At 39.2% G+C, this 18,830-nt stretch overlaps 1 pseudogene; it reads right to left on the bottom strand.

Moving 5' to 3' along the window:
- The window catches only part of LOC139043182 (sodium/hydrogen exchanger 9B2-like), a 42,081-nt pseudogene that overhangs the window by 3,548 nt on the left and 19,703 nt on the right, over positions 1 to 18,830 (bottom strand).

The following is an 18,830-nucleotide window of genomic DNA, read 5'->3' as shown; positions in this document are numbered from 1 at the left end:
ATTTGCCCTAAATTAAAGCCAGAAATTAACTAAATATATTTGAATTTCCACAAAGGAGATTTGAATGTTATTTATCTTATGCTTTATAGCAAGAACCACACTTTTTCCCATGTGTTTATTTAACAAGAATTTATTAAACTATAACTACGCATAACAGAATTTGGACTAGGTTCTGATACCCAAACACGCATAACGTACAGACTTTGCCTCCATGAACTCCAAAGTCAGAGGAAGACAGAAACATAAAGAACCAAAAGGTGAGTGCAGTGTAAATATACCGGTAAGAGGGCGAAGAAGAGAAAAAACTTAATATTTTCATCAAAGTGGTTGAGAATTCTTTACAGAGGATAAGACCAGAGGTGATATTCAAAATATTTATCAGCAAGTATGGAGGCAATCAGGCAGTCAGAAGAGAGCTGGCTGGGCACTGACCAGTCAGAATAGACACTGGCTTCTACACCTGTTTCCCCATACTGGTGTGTGCACTGACTGCCCATCACCCTGGCTGATGTGTACAGCTACTTCGTTCAGTCCTTCAGAATCCTTTGCTGATAAAGGTAAGTTCATTCTGATTTGCAAAATAAGAGATTGTGACTAGGGCAAGGCAAGCTACCGGACCTGAGAAAGGCAAAGCTAAGGTGAGTACTAGGTAATAGGGTGGTTTTTGAAAAAGTAACATTTGTTGAGTGCTTGCTCTGTGCTAGGTTCTGTATTAAGCTTTAAATGCATCTCTTTACTTAATCTTTACAACCTGTGGAGTAATTATTCTCACTTTACAGTTGAAAAAAAATGAAGATCAGAAAGGATAAATAACTTTCTCAAGTTCAAGAGGCTGGTAAAACACCAGACAGACATTGCTTGATGCTCTATTGTGAATCTGCAACATGGTTTCTTTATGAAAAGGTTCTGTGGCTCTTTATTGGAGGGTATTTTTCCCAGCGTGGTAGATTTTCAAAAGTATTTGTTGCCTTAAGTACAAGATACAAAAGGGACGATCCCATTCCCAGGAGGGAGCAGTCTGGGGAGGATGATGAGGAAGCCTTGGACACACTGAGCCTCAAGTTTTGTGGGATTTACAAGTGGTGATGTCCAAGCAGCAACTGGCTATGTTGAATTCGAGATAAAGATTTTGCAATTACATAGTTTATAATCGAAGCCACTGAGTGTAGCTGAGCTCAGAGAAATGATACCCAGCGTGAAGTGTAGAAATCTTTTGAAAGAACTTGGAGGAAGAGCAGCACTTAAGCCATATATAGTGTAAAGGAAGACTCAGAGGGCACTGGAAAATGTAAAAATTCAACGTAAAAAGTGTTGTAAAGAGGTCAATAGCGTCCAATGCTGCTGAGAGATCAAGTCAAGTCAAGACTAACACGTATTTCGTGTATCCAGCAATACGACCGTGGTGAGGGCGGGGCTGGTTGTGGAATGGGGCAGAAGCTGGGCTGAAATGTTCTGAGGGAGGGCATGAGAGTTGAAATGGAAAAGGGGGACACAGTTACCTCTTTAGAAAAGTTTGAAAAGAGGAAGAGAGAGAGAGAGTGGTAGGTGAGGGGGGAAGTGAAATGAAGAAGGGATATATATATATATATATGTATATATATTTATTCAAATTTTGACTGTGGTAAAATACACGTAAAATTTACCATCTTAACAATTTTTAAGTGTACAGTTCAGCAGCATTAAGTTAAACACTCACATTTTTGTGCAACCAATCTCCAGAACATTTTCATCTTGCAAAGCTGAAACTCTACACCCATTAAACAGCAAGTCCCCATTTCCCCGCCTAAACCCTGGCAGCCACCGCTCTCCTTTCTGTCCTTATGAATTTGACTCCTCTGGATGCCTCACAGGAGTGGGATCATGCGGGATTTGTCTTTCTGTAACTGGCTTATCTTACCCAGTGTAATGTCCTCAGGTTCATCTATGTTGTCACATGCGTCAGAATAGAAAGATACTATTTTAAGATAGGAGAGATTAAAATCTGTTTCAATTCTGCAGAAGAGAAAGCTGTGACAAGGATATCTGAAGATGTGTCAGAAAAAGGGGAGACTCTGTGTGAGATCTAGAAGGAGGTGGCAGGGATGGGATCCCTAGTATGGACGGAATAATACTGTGATGCAAGAAAAGAAGGAAATAATGAGTACAGGTCTTTCTTGATGTACGATGGGGTTACATCCTGATAAACCAATCATAAGTTGAAAGTCAACTTTAAGTCAAAATATTGTAAGTCAAAAATACACTTTGGGCTGGCCTGGTGGCATAGTGGTTAAGTTCGCACCTGCCGCTTCAGCAGCCCAGGGTTCCCAGGCTTGGATCCCAGGTGTGGACCTAGCACCGCTCTCAAGTCATGCCGTGGCGGTATCCCACATACAAATTAGAAGAAGACTGGCACAGGTGTTAGCTCAGCGACAATCTTCCTCAAGCAAAAAGAGGAAGATTGGCAACAGATGTTAGCTCAGGGCCAATCTTCCTCACCAAAAGAAAGAAAGAAAGAAAGAAAAAGAAAAAAATGCATTTAATACACCTAACCTACCAAATATCATACCTTAGCCTAGCCTACCTTAAATGTACTAGGAACACTTACATTAGCCTACAGTTAGGCAATCATCCAATACAAAGCCTATTTGATAATAAAATGTTCACTATCTTATGTAATTTCTTGAATACTTACTGAAACTGAGAAACAGAAAGGGTAGAAGTGTATGGGTCGTTTGCCCTCATGATCCTGTGGTGACTAGAGCTGCAGCTCACTGGCGGCTGCCCAGCATCTCGAGAAAGGATCATATGGCATATCGCTAGCCGGGGAAAAGATCAAAATTCAAAATTCGAAGTATGGTTTCTAATGACTGCATATCACTTTCATACCATGGTAAAGTCAAAAAATCCTAAGTCAAACCATCGTCAGTCGGGGACCATCTGTATACGTGTACAAATTAATTTTTGAGTATGGTACTAAAAGTCAACAGTTTTAATATGATGGCTTTTGAATGTATGAATGAATAAAAGAATGAATGAACAAACATTTCTATCCCATGGATACATATTATAGAACTGCCTAATTATCTTTAAAATTCTGGCCCTTGATCAGGACAAGCCTAGATGAACATTCTTATCGTTGGAAAAAAATTTTAAGGCCTGCATTTTCTTGATAGTAGTTAAGAGCGACACTTTTCTTTACAAGCAACAATATTTAAGGCATAAAATTTACTGTCTTAGATTGACAAACATTCTTTTCTAACCAACTGCTTAAAAGATCAGTATTAACTTTTTATATAATTGTGACAATGGGAACCACCAAATATAAACCTACTACAGATACTACAACTGAATATAAAAAGTTGATTTTAGCAAAAACACTACTTTGAAATTCTCACCCACAGTTTCTGGTCTGAGAGATGCAATAGATACCTCTGCTCCAATCAGTCCAAAGAGAAGGGGCTGGAAGATATCCCAGGCCACTGCAATAATCTTTTCAACCTCTGCCTAAAAGAAACACACATACACATACAGGGATTTTTATTATGTGAAGTTAGAAGATCTAAGAATTTTACTAATTTGAAATCTGAGTCAATTTGACCTGAGATAGGCTTTATCTATGTGGCATCTATAAATAAGAAGGTAGCTAGAATACAGCAAAAAATTGCATAAAGATACTTCTAACAGTTAAGGTATTACATAAGGTGCGTTGGTGTTGGTTTGCAAAAGGATGTTAACTATAAAGAATCTCATCAAGTCATCTCAGGAGGACTTCGACTTCTGAATACATGATGTGTGTGTCCATAATACTTAGTATTACTTTATAGTTAATTTTCACTCAACAATATGATTAAAAGATCTTGTAATATTTATACATATATCTAGAAATGCACCTTATTGCTGCATAATAATGTATGATATGGAAGTACCATAGTTTATTCAACCATTTCTTTATTAATAGACCTTTAAGTTGTTTCCAATTTTATTTTATTATAAAAGAATACTGTTTATGACTATCTCAAATCATGCACAAAAATAAAATTCCGGTATAGTGAAGTGCTGTGCCAGTTATTAACTTACTGCCCCTCGGCTCCAAATCCTCCTTTCAATTGTTGCTCTGCAGAAGATGGAGCCAGGGGCTGGCCCAGTGGCCGAGTAGTTAAGTTCACGCGCTCTGCTTTGGCGGCCGCGGGTTTCGCCAGTTCGATTTCTGGATGTGGACGTGGCGCTGCTCAACAAGCCATGCTGGGGTGGCATCCCGCATGCCACAACTGGAAGGACCCACAACTAAAAACACACAACTATGTACCGGGGGGCTTGGGAAAAATAAAATCTCAAAAAAAAAAAAAAGAAGATGGAGCTGGACCCTTTTAAGTCTTTCCCCTTTGCTAGCTGGACCATATTAAATTTTGCCACTAGAGGGCGCCCAAGAGCTACTCCAAGAGGAAGGCGCTCGTCTGGTTCGGTGGCTCCTCCTAGCAGGATGCTTCCGCACCGGGTCCTGCAGCCCGGGTGGCTTCTCCAGAGCCAGGCTCCTAGGGTGTATGGCGGCCAGCAGCACTCAGCGGTCAGCAGCTGCCCCCAGCCTCCTCCTCGGGTGATTTCATAGCCAACTGCCCTGGGCAACATACCACCCCATACACCTTTAGAGGGTAGATTTCCAGCAACTTCTGCAGGCAGGGTACCATGGTGACTTCTCTGCCATCCAGTGAACCAAGGCTCTAACAAGGCTTGGATTCTCAGCCCTGGGTGCCGAAGTAGGTGGGGTGGGGTGGGGAGGTGGAAGCGGATGCTGCATCTCAGCCCTAGGGGTTTATAGCTGCTATTCCTATATTCTTTAGGGGCCTCTTTACATCTTACAAGACAATCCCTAGTATGGTTAATAATAAGCTTTCCCTATTCCAGTTACTATATGGTTTCTCATTCCTTCTAAGACCCTAATTGATATAAGTACTAACTTTATGACACACAATACAAAAACCCTTGGAAAAGATTGACATAATTGACTAGAATAAAACGAAAATATTTTGTGGCAAAAGAAACCATAAAAAAGGATAGGTGACAAACCAGGGGAAAATATCTGTACTATGTGTAACAGAATAAGGAGCAATATCCAATCAATAAGAAACAGACATAGAACCTAATCGAAAAATGGGCAAGGCATACGCACAAGTAATTTGTACCAGAAGAAACACAAGGGCCAAAAAACATGAGATACTAAAACTCAGTAATCAGAGAAACACAAATTAAAATGATATACCATATATTTTTTTTGGGGGGGGAGCCATCATATTGGAAAAAAACACTAAAAAGTTTTAATAATGTCTAGTATTTATAAGACTGTAAGGAAACTCAGCAATTGGTAGGAGAGCAAATTGATAATGCTTTTTTTGTAGGGCAATTTAGCAGTACCCTTAACAGTGTCTAAGAATTTACATTTAACAGATTTTTTCAATCAACTAATAAGAATCTATGTTTTTGAACGACATTTTAACATTTTTTTACCATTTTTACACATCTAAGGATCTATACTTTCATTTACGTACTCAGCAGTTTGACAAAGGAGGATTACCTCGTTTCCCTATTTTCTTAATTTTTGTTATTTCTGGTATGTTTATTAAGGTGAAGATTCTATTTCCTCTTAGTTTATAAATGTTTAAAGACACCGTATATGAGGGGTTGGTTGATTTATTTATATAGTTCTATTCCTATATCATTATAAAGTTATGTTTTCACATCGTAAGGAATCAGATCATGACTGAGGTTCAAATTCTGCCACACACCAACTGCAAGCCACTCGCCTCTCAGCACCTAATTTTCCTCATTTGTAAAATGAGAGGTTTACATTAGATAACGTCCAAGATCCTTTATCACTTAATGACAGTGAATCGTCTGCCAAACTAAGGTCCAGATGCCACCCTTCTACATATCTTTAAATTTTACTTTTTAATTTAGTTTTTAGAGTATATCATAGCTAAAGTTCAGACTTTAGCTGATATCCATAGTTGTAAAGAACAAAAATCAACTCCATTAATTTTAGGTTACTTAGCCTTCTGTTGCCATGACTAATGGCTTAACAGAAGTCCTCGAAAGTATTTCATGTACTGAGAACTCCAATGAAAGCAGAGGCATTTTGAGTTTTCTCTATCAAATTGTTTTTATTTCTAAACTTGGACAAAGGCCACAATTTGGTTTTTTTTTTTTTTCTCGCTGAGGAAGATTCGCCCTGAGCCAACATCAGTTGCCAGTCTTCCTCTATTTTGTATGTGAGCTGCTGTCACAGCATGGCCACTGATAGACAAGTGGTGTACATCTGCGCCTGGGAACTGAACCCAGACCACCAAAGCGGAGCATGCTGAACTTAATCACTAGACCACCAGGGCTGGCCCCACGATTTGGTTTTTGATTGTAATACTGTAGACTAATTTAATATCAGACATGGCCCTATATATTGTAAAACTTAAAGATGAGAGAGGAGCCACAATGTACCTTCTTGTGGGTTTTTTTGTAACTTCAAAACTAAAATGAATCTGTTTATAAAGAAAATAGAGGGGCTGGCCCCGTGGTGTGGTAGTTAAGTTTGGTACACTCCACTTTGGTGGCCCAGGTTTGCAGGTTCAGATCCCAGGCGTGGACCTACACCATTCATCAGCCATGCTGTGGTGGTGACCCACATACAAAGTAGAGGAAGACTGGTGCAGATGTTAGCTCAGTGACAATCTTCCCCAAGCAAAAATAAAAAGAAGATTGGCAATGGATATTAGCTCAGGGTGAATCTTCCTCAGGAAAAAAAAAAGAAAGAAAAAGGAGTCATCAAATAGGCTAAGTACAAAAGAAGACATGAGTTCAGAGGAATGAAGACTGTGGTGTCCACTGAAAGTTAAGGCCACTTTACCTATCTGTATGCACCATTAGTAAGAATCTTCAACAATGGAAATCACTTTCCATTATGGACAAAAAGAGAAAGTTAAGAGAAACAGAAGTTTCATCATGAGTTAAATATCTACTTAAGCTGACACTTCTCTTCTTAGAGAGAAGATTTCAAGATTCAGAAGATTGAAAATATATCAAGAAAAACATCCTGTAGCTGTTAAAGTCATCAGAAGAAGCACTGCATTTGAAAACAGATGAAAAATATAGATGAAAAAGGCCTTAAAAAAGTGAGTGCATTTGAATACAATAATGGCAAGATTACAAGGAAAACCAAGCAGGAAAGTATGAGATAATGTCAGAAAACTACAGGCGCAAACAAAATTTTATAAAATATTGTAGCTTGTCAAAGCATAATTCAACAACAATATAGCTACAGCACTGAGTTTACAAGTGTTTTATTTCCATTTTCCCACATAATAGCCACAATAATTCTTTAGTGATTATTATTATTTTTCTCAGTGTACAGTTGAGGAAACTGAGTATTAGAGAAGGTAAGTGACTTGCTTGGGATTACACATCTAGACAGTAGAATCTCTGGGACTGGAATCCCAATTTCCATAGATTAAATTTTATGCTCTTTTTATTACATTGTGCTGCTCAGAGATAGTCATAAAAATTATTAGTGTGTTCTGACTAAGCACTTTGCCTTATATAGATTATTTCACTTAATCCTCCACTCTATGAAGTTGTTGCTATTATCATTCCCCACTTGAGAGATATGGAAATCGAAGACTGAGAAGTCAGATACTTTGTACATGGGCATACAGCTACTCAGGTGTAGGGCTGAGCTTAATCCAGGAAGTCTGAGTGCTCAGACCCTATGCTACACCATGGAACAAGGAGGAAAAGCAGTCCAAAACCTGGACTCATTGATTTGGTGCCTCCAGAAGTAGGGACTTGCCTGAGTACTAAATTAGAAAAGATATGGAGAGTGTCTGCCATATAAGTGATTCAATGAAGGTTTTTTTACCCTGTCTTTAGGAAATCATTTTCATATACTCAAACAGTGTGTTTTCATCCTGGCTCTGCCACTTATTAGCTTGGTGACCTTAGGCACTCTATCTACTATCTCTAGGCCTTGGTATCCTCATTTGTAAAATGGGTCTCGTATCTACCTCTCAAGGTTATTGCAAAGAATAAATGAGATAACATAGGTAAGATTTCACTAGGAAAGGAATCTTTAAGAAAAAATAAACTGAGGAAAGGTCATAATAAGAGATTGATAGATCGGACCACGTGAAACTATAAGATATTTGTGTGTTAAAAATGAACAATAAAAAAAGGCACAAAGGGCTAATATCATATATATAATCAGTACATTCAACTTTAGGAGATAATGGACAAAAAACCTATCAAAGAAAAAGAAAAAATACAAATAGCTAAATATATGAAAAAGCATTCAATTTTATTGTTAAGCAAGGAGGCATAAAACAAAAAAAGATACCACTTTTGACTATCAGTAAGGATAAAAATTAAAAACAATAATATTCTAAGGCAGTGTTTCACAAAGTGTGGTCCCCAGGGAAGCAGCATCAGCATCACCTGGTAACTGATCAGAAGTACACATTCTCAGGCCCCACCGTAGTCTAACTAAATCAGAAATTCGGGAGTGGGGTCCACAAGTCCAATTTAACAAGACTTCCAGGTGGTGCTAAAGTTGGATAAACATTATTCTAAGCTGATGACGATGTAATGATATAGGTACCTCACATATTACTGGTGGAAAAGTAAATGGATACAACTCTAGAAAGCAACCAGTTTGGTAATACGTGTCAAAAACCTAAAAATGTTCATGTTATTTGACCCAAAAAATTTAGCATTAAGAATCTGCCCTAAGGAAACGATATTGGATTTCAGCATAATTTAAAATAGCAGAGACTGGTTTTAAAAAGCTTATGGTGCATCCACGTGTGTGTGTGTGTGTGTGTGTGTGTGTGTGTAAAGAGACATACATAGGAGATTAACCAGAGGTAAATATGAAAAAAAAAGCTGTCAGTTCTCTCTCCGGGTTTTGGGATTACATTGATCTTCTATGTAATCAGCCAGGCTGCTGGCAATTCAGGCAAAGTTATGGCAAATGCAGAAAAACAGATGATTTGTTTGGTTTATAACGGTCTTTTCTACATGACTCACATCCTCGTTTTCTGAAGAATCGTGTAACCGGAACTGGCCGGGCCCCCTCCCTTGTCTTCTGCGCGAGTGGCTCACGTCCACTTGCGGTGGGCACCCGTCTTCCCCTCGACGTCTGTTGCTAAAACTACTCTTTTATGTTCTATTCCAAATGATATGGTTCCTTTTCACTGTTTATTTTTTATCCTATCATTTATTAATTTACAAACAATCTGAAATTGCAAAGTTTGGAAGTATAATGTTTTTAATACACTTGCTATATGTTATTCGAATAGATGTCGAAACATAAAAACGTGCCCTGCACAATGATGGTATATTCTGGTCACTTTGGAGTCGATAAACCTGAGTTAAATCCCAGTGCCACTTTCTAATTTTGTGACCTTGGACATGTTATTTAAGTCCTTCTGACTTACAGTCTCTATAAAATGTAAATGGTAATATTTTTTCAAAGGATTTTTGATGAGAATAAATGAGAATATCCCCTCACTGGCTAGCACAGGGCCATACGGAGTGGCAATAAAAATTGATTAATTCTCTTCCCTCTTTTCACCCATGACAGTATAATATAATGAGTTGGTTGTAATTTTTGAAGACTTTTAAACAAGTGACAACAGAAAGCATTTACCTATAAAATTCAATTTGAAGAAACTTACTACAAGCATATTTGAGAATTTTCCTGTTGAATAAATGAAAGGAAATAAACCAAAATAGTTTACAGAGCTGTTGGCTTTAGGTGGAGAAATTACAAATCATTTTTTCTTTCCTTTTATCTGACTTTTAAAAAATTTTTCAAAGTTCTACAATAAGCATATACCGCTTTCATACTCAGAAATCAAATAAACTTTATTCTAAACAATATTCTCTTTGGTAATTTATTTTTTTAAATGCTAAAAAAGGTTACCATTCAAAAGTGAAGGGACAGTTTGTAAAATGCTAATGTCAGGCAAGCTCCCAGATGCTCGACAAGGGTCACAGTGCACACACAGTGGCATGCCTTCACGGAGTGAAGACTGCGAGCTCTGTCCCGGACAAGGGGGCCAGAGTGCTCCGAGAGCAGTGCGCTGGTCAGCAGCCCAGGCAGGATGGAAGGCACTCAGCAGTGAGCGCTCAGCGAGGAGCCAGGGAGCTGAGATCAGACCCGAGACTGAACAGCAATGTGTGATCACCTGCCTCGGCCTGCAAGGAAAGTGAAGCCACGGAAAAGCAAATTTTGACAAGAGCAAATGTTTACAAGAGATGAGGGATGATAAGAGGACCCAATTTATACTGGGAAGTTTATGTTTTAGCTTTCCTCTTGTCAGATGTTAAGTTACGTGAAATCACAAAGGAGAATTTAATAATACGGGTGCTGCTAAGGAAAAAAAAGTAGACCTGAAATAAGCCTTACAGCCAAGCCTCCCCAGGAGGACGCAGCAGCCCTGGGCCCATGCAGTGCCTGCAGCAGGGCTCTGCAGAGCCTTGCTCCTTGCCTGCAAAGCCCAATCCACTGCGGCCTGCTTTCCTGGGGCCTCAGTCCCTTATCTACACAAGGCTCCAGGCAGCCCCACCAATCCACCCTCCTCTACAGCAAAGGGATGCCCAACTGCACATGTCTTGCCTCCCGAGAGTGAAAGCCTCCAACGGAGTGCCATGTGCCCACAGTGAAGCCCTGCCTCTACAGACCTCTGCAGAGACCGCTCACCTGCAGGGCACTGCACACCCAACCTCAGGACTGATAATCAACATATATTTTTCATGTAGTATTATTTTAAGCTGAATTATTTTCAACAGTTGTCTTTGGTTTTCCCAAATGATATATGTGTATTTAGTTTAGGTCACCCACATCTAATTTCTTCATGAAGCAGAATAGTATATGATCCTCTCAAGTTCAAATCCATAAAAATGTACCTTGAAATTAAATAAATGGCAACCAGCTAATTTCCATAATACACATAAAGGAAATGAATAATTTTAATGATCTTGAAAGTCAGTAAGAAAAACAGACAATCATAAAAAATGGGCACAGGCTTTTGAATAAACTGGCTAGTAAATATATGACAAGATGATTAGCTCCACTTGTAAAGAAATACAAATCAGATCAATAATGAGAAACATTTTTCACCTGTCAGATTAGCAAAATATCTAAAGATTGAAAGTACACAGATCAGAAAAACAGATCCTTTCACAAACTGTTGGTGGGAATATAAATTGGTACTGCTGTTTAAGAGGGCAACTCAAGGGGCTGGCTGCATGGCTGAGTGGTTAAGTTCGTGCACTCTGCTTTGGCGGCCTGGGTTCACCAGTTTGGATCCTGGGCACAGACCTACTACACACCGCTTGTCAGGCCATGTTGTGGCGGCGTCCCACATAGAAGAACTAGAATGACCTACAACTAGGATATACAACTACGTACTGGGGCTTTGGGGAGGAAAAAAAGAGGAAGATTGGCAATAGCTGTTAGCTCAGGGCCAATCTTCCTCACCAAAAAATTTTTAAAAAGCATACGTTAAAAAAAGGGCAAATTGATACTATCAAAAGTATCAATGTGCATACTCTTTCATAGAGAAATCCTATTTCTAGAAATTAATCCTATAGATACACTCAAAGATATGCTATATTTTGTTGATTTTAAGAAACACACTTTTTCATTTCTGAAATTAGGAAGTGATGTCATAGTTTAATTGGCAGCATTCTTTTTCTCTCTTGGTGGCATGTAAAATAATGGTGCTTCTTAGACTTGATAGTGTCTTAGTGGTATATGCAAGGATATTTTATTGATGCACTTTTTGTCTTGGCAGAAAATTAGAAACAATTTAAATGTCTGTTAAATTAAATTTAGGCAGGAAACTGGTTAAATAAAGTACAGTACAGCTATACAATGCAATACTCTGCAACCCTTACAAAGAATAAGGGAGGCATCATGGAAATATGACCATGATACATTTTAAGTAAAAACATCAAGTTATAGATTGGTATGTAACAGGAAAAAAGGAAGTGTATGTGTGCATTTGGGCATACGTTTGTATATGTACAGAAAATAGCTCTTATGATTAATTTTATTAACTTGATATTATGAAAGTATCTGGAAAAAAACTAATCTAATCAGAAAGTAGTCATGAGAAGAAGAACTTAAAATGAAATTCACCTTTTCACTGCTCCATCCCATGCCTGCAAGGAAAGCCATGAGCAACGTACACAGTCCTCCTGACCCAGGGAAACCAAGATACACACTGCTGAACACCGACAGCACAGACAGCCCCAAAACAAGGCACGCCCGCTTCCATACAAGTTTGTCCTTGAGGAGAAAAAACGTGGATTAGCTCAATTATTTCATAGAACTGATTTTTAATTATTGATTTTTCCATATTCAGGACTTAGTAGAAAATAAAAATGTCTGTATCTGTGCACATAAATGCATGACATAACATTTACTTTCTTTTCCTTAACAAAAGTAGAGTTAGCATGTGTACAAACGCAGCTTCCCCGTTCAGGAACCTCAGTGAGCCTCCTCTGAAGTCATTGACGCAGAAGTCCGCAGGGCTGAACGGAGCAGCAGAAAAGAGTGTGTGGGCTTTGGAAGTGGACAAATTAGGGTTAAAATGCAAGCTCTTTCCCACCATTGGCTATGCAGTGGCCATATTACTTAGCCTCTCCAAGCTTTGTTTCCTCCTCCTTGAAAGCAGTTACATCATGGGGTTTTTGTGAAGCTTAAAGATATGATATCTCTATTATTTTTAGGTTCTCTATTTACTCTTTAATGTGATGCTCTCCAGTTCTTCTTTCTAAATCTTTGAATACCAAGAAACTCTAGGTGGCTGTAGACTGAGAGGAGTCTGTGGTGTTGATTTTTAAAATCTAAGCAATGTGCTCCTCTCTTTCGTTACTTGTCCCTGTTCAGCCTTTAAACTTCTTGATTGCTTTAGAAGGCAGCAGGTCCTTAGAAGGGTTCGACTGGAAGCGCACAGGCCCTGGCAGTGGATGAACTGAGTTCATACCCAGCTCTACGGCGTTCTAGCTACGTGACCTTGTTTAAGTCATCTCTCCCTGAGCCTCAGCAGTGAAATGGTCATATTAAAGGTATTCTCTTCATGGGTTATTGTGTGGATTGCACTAGATCAGCGCTTCCCAACAGAACGATCAGTGATGCTGGAAATTTCTATGTCTGTACTGTCTCTGGAAATGTCCTGTGTCTGCTGGAGCTGCATGTAGATAGTCGCTGCCCTGATGAGCACAGCGGGACTTTACTCAACTCACCTGTCATTTTATACACAGTAAGCAACAAAATGTAAGCCATCATTTTTCTTTGTACTTTGTTGCATAATTAGAAAATCCTTGAATTTTCTTTTATGCATTCATAAAATCTTTTACAGACTATTTTACTTGGAGTTTTTTTGCAGCACAATAAAAATTCAAATCAACATACATTCTGATAATGCAAACATTAATTTTCTTAATTAAAGTTTTACTTCAGTTAAGATTTGAATTCCATTCAAAATGCTCTGAAATCTCAAAATAACACCAATTCTTTTAGAAAAGAAAAGATTTTTATATGTTTACCTATCAGAAGAGACTAAAGAGGGTAAAGGAAAACAAACAAGCCTTTGTTTCTCATTAAGAATCACTATGTACAGTAAAGAACTTCAATCTACTCGGTGAGAAAGAGACTATATTTTAATGAAATGTTAAGGTCTATCTATTTGATAGTATTAGAATCTAAGGTATTTTGACACTAAAACCGTGGGCCCAAAGAACCATTTTATATCTTGATTTAGTTGAGTATTATGAATAATAATAAAAATAAAAAATAAATTAATTAAAAAAATAAGACTTGCGGGGCTGGCTGGGTGGCGCAGTGGTTAAGCTCGCACGTTCCACTTTGGCGGCCCATGGTTGGCCAGTTCGGATCCCAGGTGCAACCTATGCACTGCTTGTCTAGCCATGCTGTGGCAGGCGTCCCACATATAAAGTAGAGGAAGATGGGTACGGATGTTAGCTCAGGGCCAGTGTTCCTCAGCAAAAAGAGGAGGATTGGCAGCAGATGTTAGCTCAGGGCTAATCTTTCCTCAAAAAAATGAAAATAAAAATAAGACTTGCATATCCTATTAGTTTGGAATTCATGTTATTTGTTTTACAGTGCAAGCTGAAGTGTACAGAATATAAATAGGAGAAGAAAATCCCAGGACTGCATTAACATCTTCAAGGTTTAGCTGTCTTCCTAAGCCTCACAGACAGCACTGACAGAGCAGCAAGCAGTTTTAAAATGGGGGTCATTTGCTAAATCACGTCCTTCACATGGCTCTGAGGGAGTGTTCCAGAATGTTTTCCCGTGACATTTTAGAGCACGACTTTCCCACAGATGGTTTCCTTTACCTGGTCACTGCTTGGGAAGTACTGAATAAAAAATCCAAGAAGAGCCCCAGCTGCCACACCAATTACTACCTCCAAAATGCCTCTGAGGACATTAAAAACCGTGGAACCTTAGACACACATAAAAAAAAATCTTCAGTCAGAACTCTAAATCCATAAATACAAAGACTTTACTTCAATCATCACACAAAGCATCTGATTACACAGAAGGAAAAGTTTACAGATATTTCCTGCTCTCCACAGTCTTAAATATATGTGACTTAAAGTGTCTAATAAAATGGGCCTATCTTATAAGAAAGGTATGCATTATTAGAGATAAACTTCAAAATAGGCATAAACTATGATTTGTGCACTTTTTTGTACATTTACTTCAAAAAACTTTACCTAAAGGGCCTAAGAAAATATGAAAGATAAAATTCATGATTCAGAGCTAATTGGTATGATATGCATAGGCTGGGTGAGTAGACTGATCTAGTTTTCAAACAGCCATTTAATAGCCTGATTTTTTTTTGTGTGAGGAAGGTTGACCCTGACCTAACATCCGTTGCCAATCTTCCTCTTTTTACTTGAGGAAGATTGTCGCCGAGCTAACATCTGTGCCAGTCTTCCTCTATTTTATGTGGGACACCGCCACAGCATGGCTTGAAGAGCAGCGCTATGTCCGTGCCTGGGATCTGAACCCACGAATCCTGGGCCACTAAGGCAGAGCACACGAACTTAAACCATTACCCCACAGGGCTGGCCCTACGAGCCTGATTTTAAAATAACAAATGTACACTGATTTTAGTAGGTTTGATATGTATAGAATACAGGAACTTAATTTGAGAATTAAAATCAAGAATCTTTTCTTACTATGATGAGTGTAAAGGACTCATTCCTTCTTGAATGTTTATTCTAAAAGCAAACTGAAAACAAATTATTTTTGAAATTGCTCTTAGAAGAATCTTTATTTCTTACTCAGCTTCTTTGAAATAATAGAGAGGTAAGTAGAACCAATATTTTCCCCCATATCATACAGAACTTAGGAAACTTTAATTAAAAAAACTTTGTGAACACATTGTGCAGAAAATTATATTAAAGTTGCTCAAAGGGGCCGGCCCAGTGGTGCAATGGTTAAGTTCACACATTACGCTTTGGCGGCTAGGGTTTGGCAGTTTGGATCCCGGGTGCAGACATGGCACCACTTGGCAAGCCATGCTGTGGTAGGCGTCCCACATATAAAGTAGAGGAAGATGGGCAAGGATGTTAGCTCAGGGCCAGCCTTCCTCAGCAAAAAAGGGGATTGGCAGCAGATGTTAGCTCAGGGCTAATCTTCCTCAAAAAAAAAAAGAAGTTGTTCAACACATAAAGCCCTTCTTCACACACTATTCTAAGAAAAAATGTACTAACTAGTTATTGTGGGTTTTTGTCATTGTGGTTTAGAGTACACAATATGTCACCCCAAATATGCCACTGGGGCATAAGGATTATTCTGAGTTGAAGGCAATTGAGAAGAAGCAGATATAAGAAAAGCTCTCTGCCCTCTCACTATTTGCCCAAAAGCAGGACATACATTCATAAAGGTGTCCCCTCTCCTTTTTACCAGGAAGGACAGAAGTTAATCACTGAGACAACTTGGGACACTTATGGGCCCTTATCAGCCCCAAGACAGCACCAGAGGAATTCACATCACAAACTTTGCTAAAACAAGCCCTTATCTACCGTTAGGTCCCCATATGTTTCTTTTCCCACAATTTGCTGCCTCTAGAAGCTCAAAGCTCCTTTATCTTGTGCTTCTCCACATAATTATTGTTCTTTGCTAAAATGCTGAACAAGCCCAAATTCTGACCGCTCCTTTGACTTACTCATCTTTGAGGTCTTGTGTAAGCACAATGCACACGTTAATAAACTGTTTTTCTCTTGTTAGTCTGTCTCTTGTCAGTCTGATTACAGGGCCCCAGTCAACGAACCTGGTGTGGGAAACGGTTTTTCCTCCCCTACAGTTTCAATTATCTCTTGTATTTAAAAAAATGATTACCTCTGTAGTAGTTTTATTTAGCTAGGACAGCTCTCTATTAGGTAATAGTGTGACTGTCAAAAACATTTATCTGTGATAATAGTATACGTTGCAAGATATTACAGTAAATAATTTACTATAAATGTGTAGAAAGTAACTAACCACTTTCAGTCTCCCGTATAGTAAGATTGTTTAAAAGAAAAAAAGACTTCTTGGGCCCCACCTCTGAAAATTCTGATGCAGTAAGTCTGGCCGGGCCTGGGATCCACATTTTAAAGAGGCTCCAGGTAGCTCCTATCCAGATGGTCTAAGGACTGCATTTAGTAGGGCAGGGCAGAGGGTACAGAGTATTGTCAAGTAGGAAGGTTCTTCAGGCTAGCCCCACCCCCACCCCCACCCCTCAGATTATGAAAACCCCAGCAGCCGCTCCCCACGGCCCTCCCTACCCTGCTCCTGTGTGATTTTAATGCAAACTCTGTTGCTCTAAAGCTGTGGTTTCCATTCCCAAAGATTATGATTTAAGTGGCCTAAGGTAGGGCCCACATATGAGTATTTTTAAAAAGTTCCCAGGTAATTATAGTGTGCAGCTGAGGCTGAGAACTATTGTTTTAAAGGTGTATACCAGGAAGCAGGGAGAATGTACGATTGGACAGGTACAGTAGAGTTAAAATAGAGACAAGGGTGTAGATTCGACCTAATTGGTAATAGAGAATCCTTGCTGGTGCTTGAACAAGAAAGTAAGACTATCAAAACAATGCTTTGAGAAGATTAATTCACCAGTGATACACGGTGGGGACTAGACGTAAGGCAACTTCAGGGTGTGGGAAGAGGTGAAGTACTAGGTAATTGGCATACGTCAAATATAGTCATAAAATGGGAGGATAACCATGGGGCAGAGAGACTGAGAACACAAGACTTTCTAAGGTGTGTTCCCACTAAATAATCTGAAGCTAAACTTAGCCCACAATTACATTTTGTCAATAATATGAAATTGCAAATCTTATCTTCCAGTCTTGGAAACAGATTAAAAAGTGAACTTAAATGTGTGCTGTCCCAAAGGATAATAAAGGTGTTGAATAACAGTAGGGAAAAAATGCCTTAAGTTCCTGTTTTATTACTACTTAAAACAAAATATGTCTGTATCAGACAGTTATTAAGTATTAATAAGATACACATTAAAATAATTATTTCCCCTAAAATGTTAAAGACGAGAGAACAGAAACTGTCCCTCCCACTTGGACTACTTTGTCCTTTGTGCTCACTGAAACACCTGCTCACCCTCTGTGCGCAGTCTCGAAGGCTGACCCTCCCGGGTGGCTGCATGCAGAAGCTGTTCTCCTTCTTTCGACTTTGCTCTTTTGAAGCCCCCTCACGCACCTACCACAGTACTTGAGCATTTTATATTTAGAGGGTGAAGGGAGTAAAGACAAGAAGCCACTGGTTTCTCCTTAGGTATAGAACTAACTCTTGGAGTTGCTTTTTCTATTTTAATTTGCCTTAATCAATTATCAAGGAAATATGCCACACTCACAACATCATATCTATGTCGCTAGAGCATAAGAGAACAGCACACATGAACTGATCAGTTTACCTGTGGAAAAGGCCATGCCCAAGCACGTGTTGAAGCCAGTGGTGGCCAGAATGTCATCAAAGCTGCCAGCAGCCATGAGTAAGGTCGGGACACCTTTTTCAACACCATAGCCCCCTTCCTGCAAAAGGAGCATTGAAGGCACCACCACAGCTGGAGACACAGCACCTAAGACAAAACTAAGCAGGCAGCACTTTAAATATTTATGATAGCATCTTCTTCATTATTACTATTATTAGTGAAATTATAATAACCTCCACTCTTTCAGAGGTTACACTTTAGACAATTACAGTCTTTCAAAGGCAGTGAAGTCCCAAACAGAAACACACGCACAGCTACAAGTTCTACAGAACACTTCTTCTGAGCGTGGCCATGGACAACTTGCGTTGGGACTACGCAGCCTGTCTGAAATCTGTATTTACGGCTGGTCTGGGAGACCTAATGGGGTGAGGCCCCAGGAATCTGCCTTCTATCTAAACAAAACATCCACGGCATGAGGTTTGAAAAACACGGCCATGGACTTTTTGGATTGGAATCCAGTGATGCGAGGCCTTCTATCAGGACCTGGCATGTAAAAATCAGACAACAGATTAGAAGAGGAAGGCCATAGTGACAGTAACAGTGACACTGATAACGGCAGCAGTAGGATAGCAGAAAGCATTTATGAAGCTCACTATGTACCTAACACCATTTTAAGCACTTCACATATATTAACTAATTTAATCCTCACAACCACCCTATGAGGTAGCTACAATCATTATCTTTGTTTTGCAAATGAGGAAATGGAGGCACAAAGAGATTAGGTAATTTGCCGAAGATCACATACTGGAAAGTCAGAGCCGAGATTTGAATCTAGGCAGT

This window comes from Equus asinus, unplaced genomic scaffold, assembly GCF_041296235.1.
Source record: "Equus asinus isolate D_3611 breed Donkey unplaced genomic scaffold, EquAss-T2T_v2 contig_193, whole genome shotgun sequence".
Taxonomy (NCBI): domain Eukaryota; kingdom Metazoa; phylum Chordata; class Mammalia; order Perissodactyla; family Equidae; genus Equus; species Equus asinus.
Note: the sequence above shows the minus strand (reverse complement) of the source record. Positions and strands in the feature narration are given on the sequence as shown.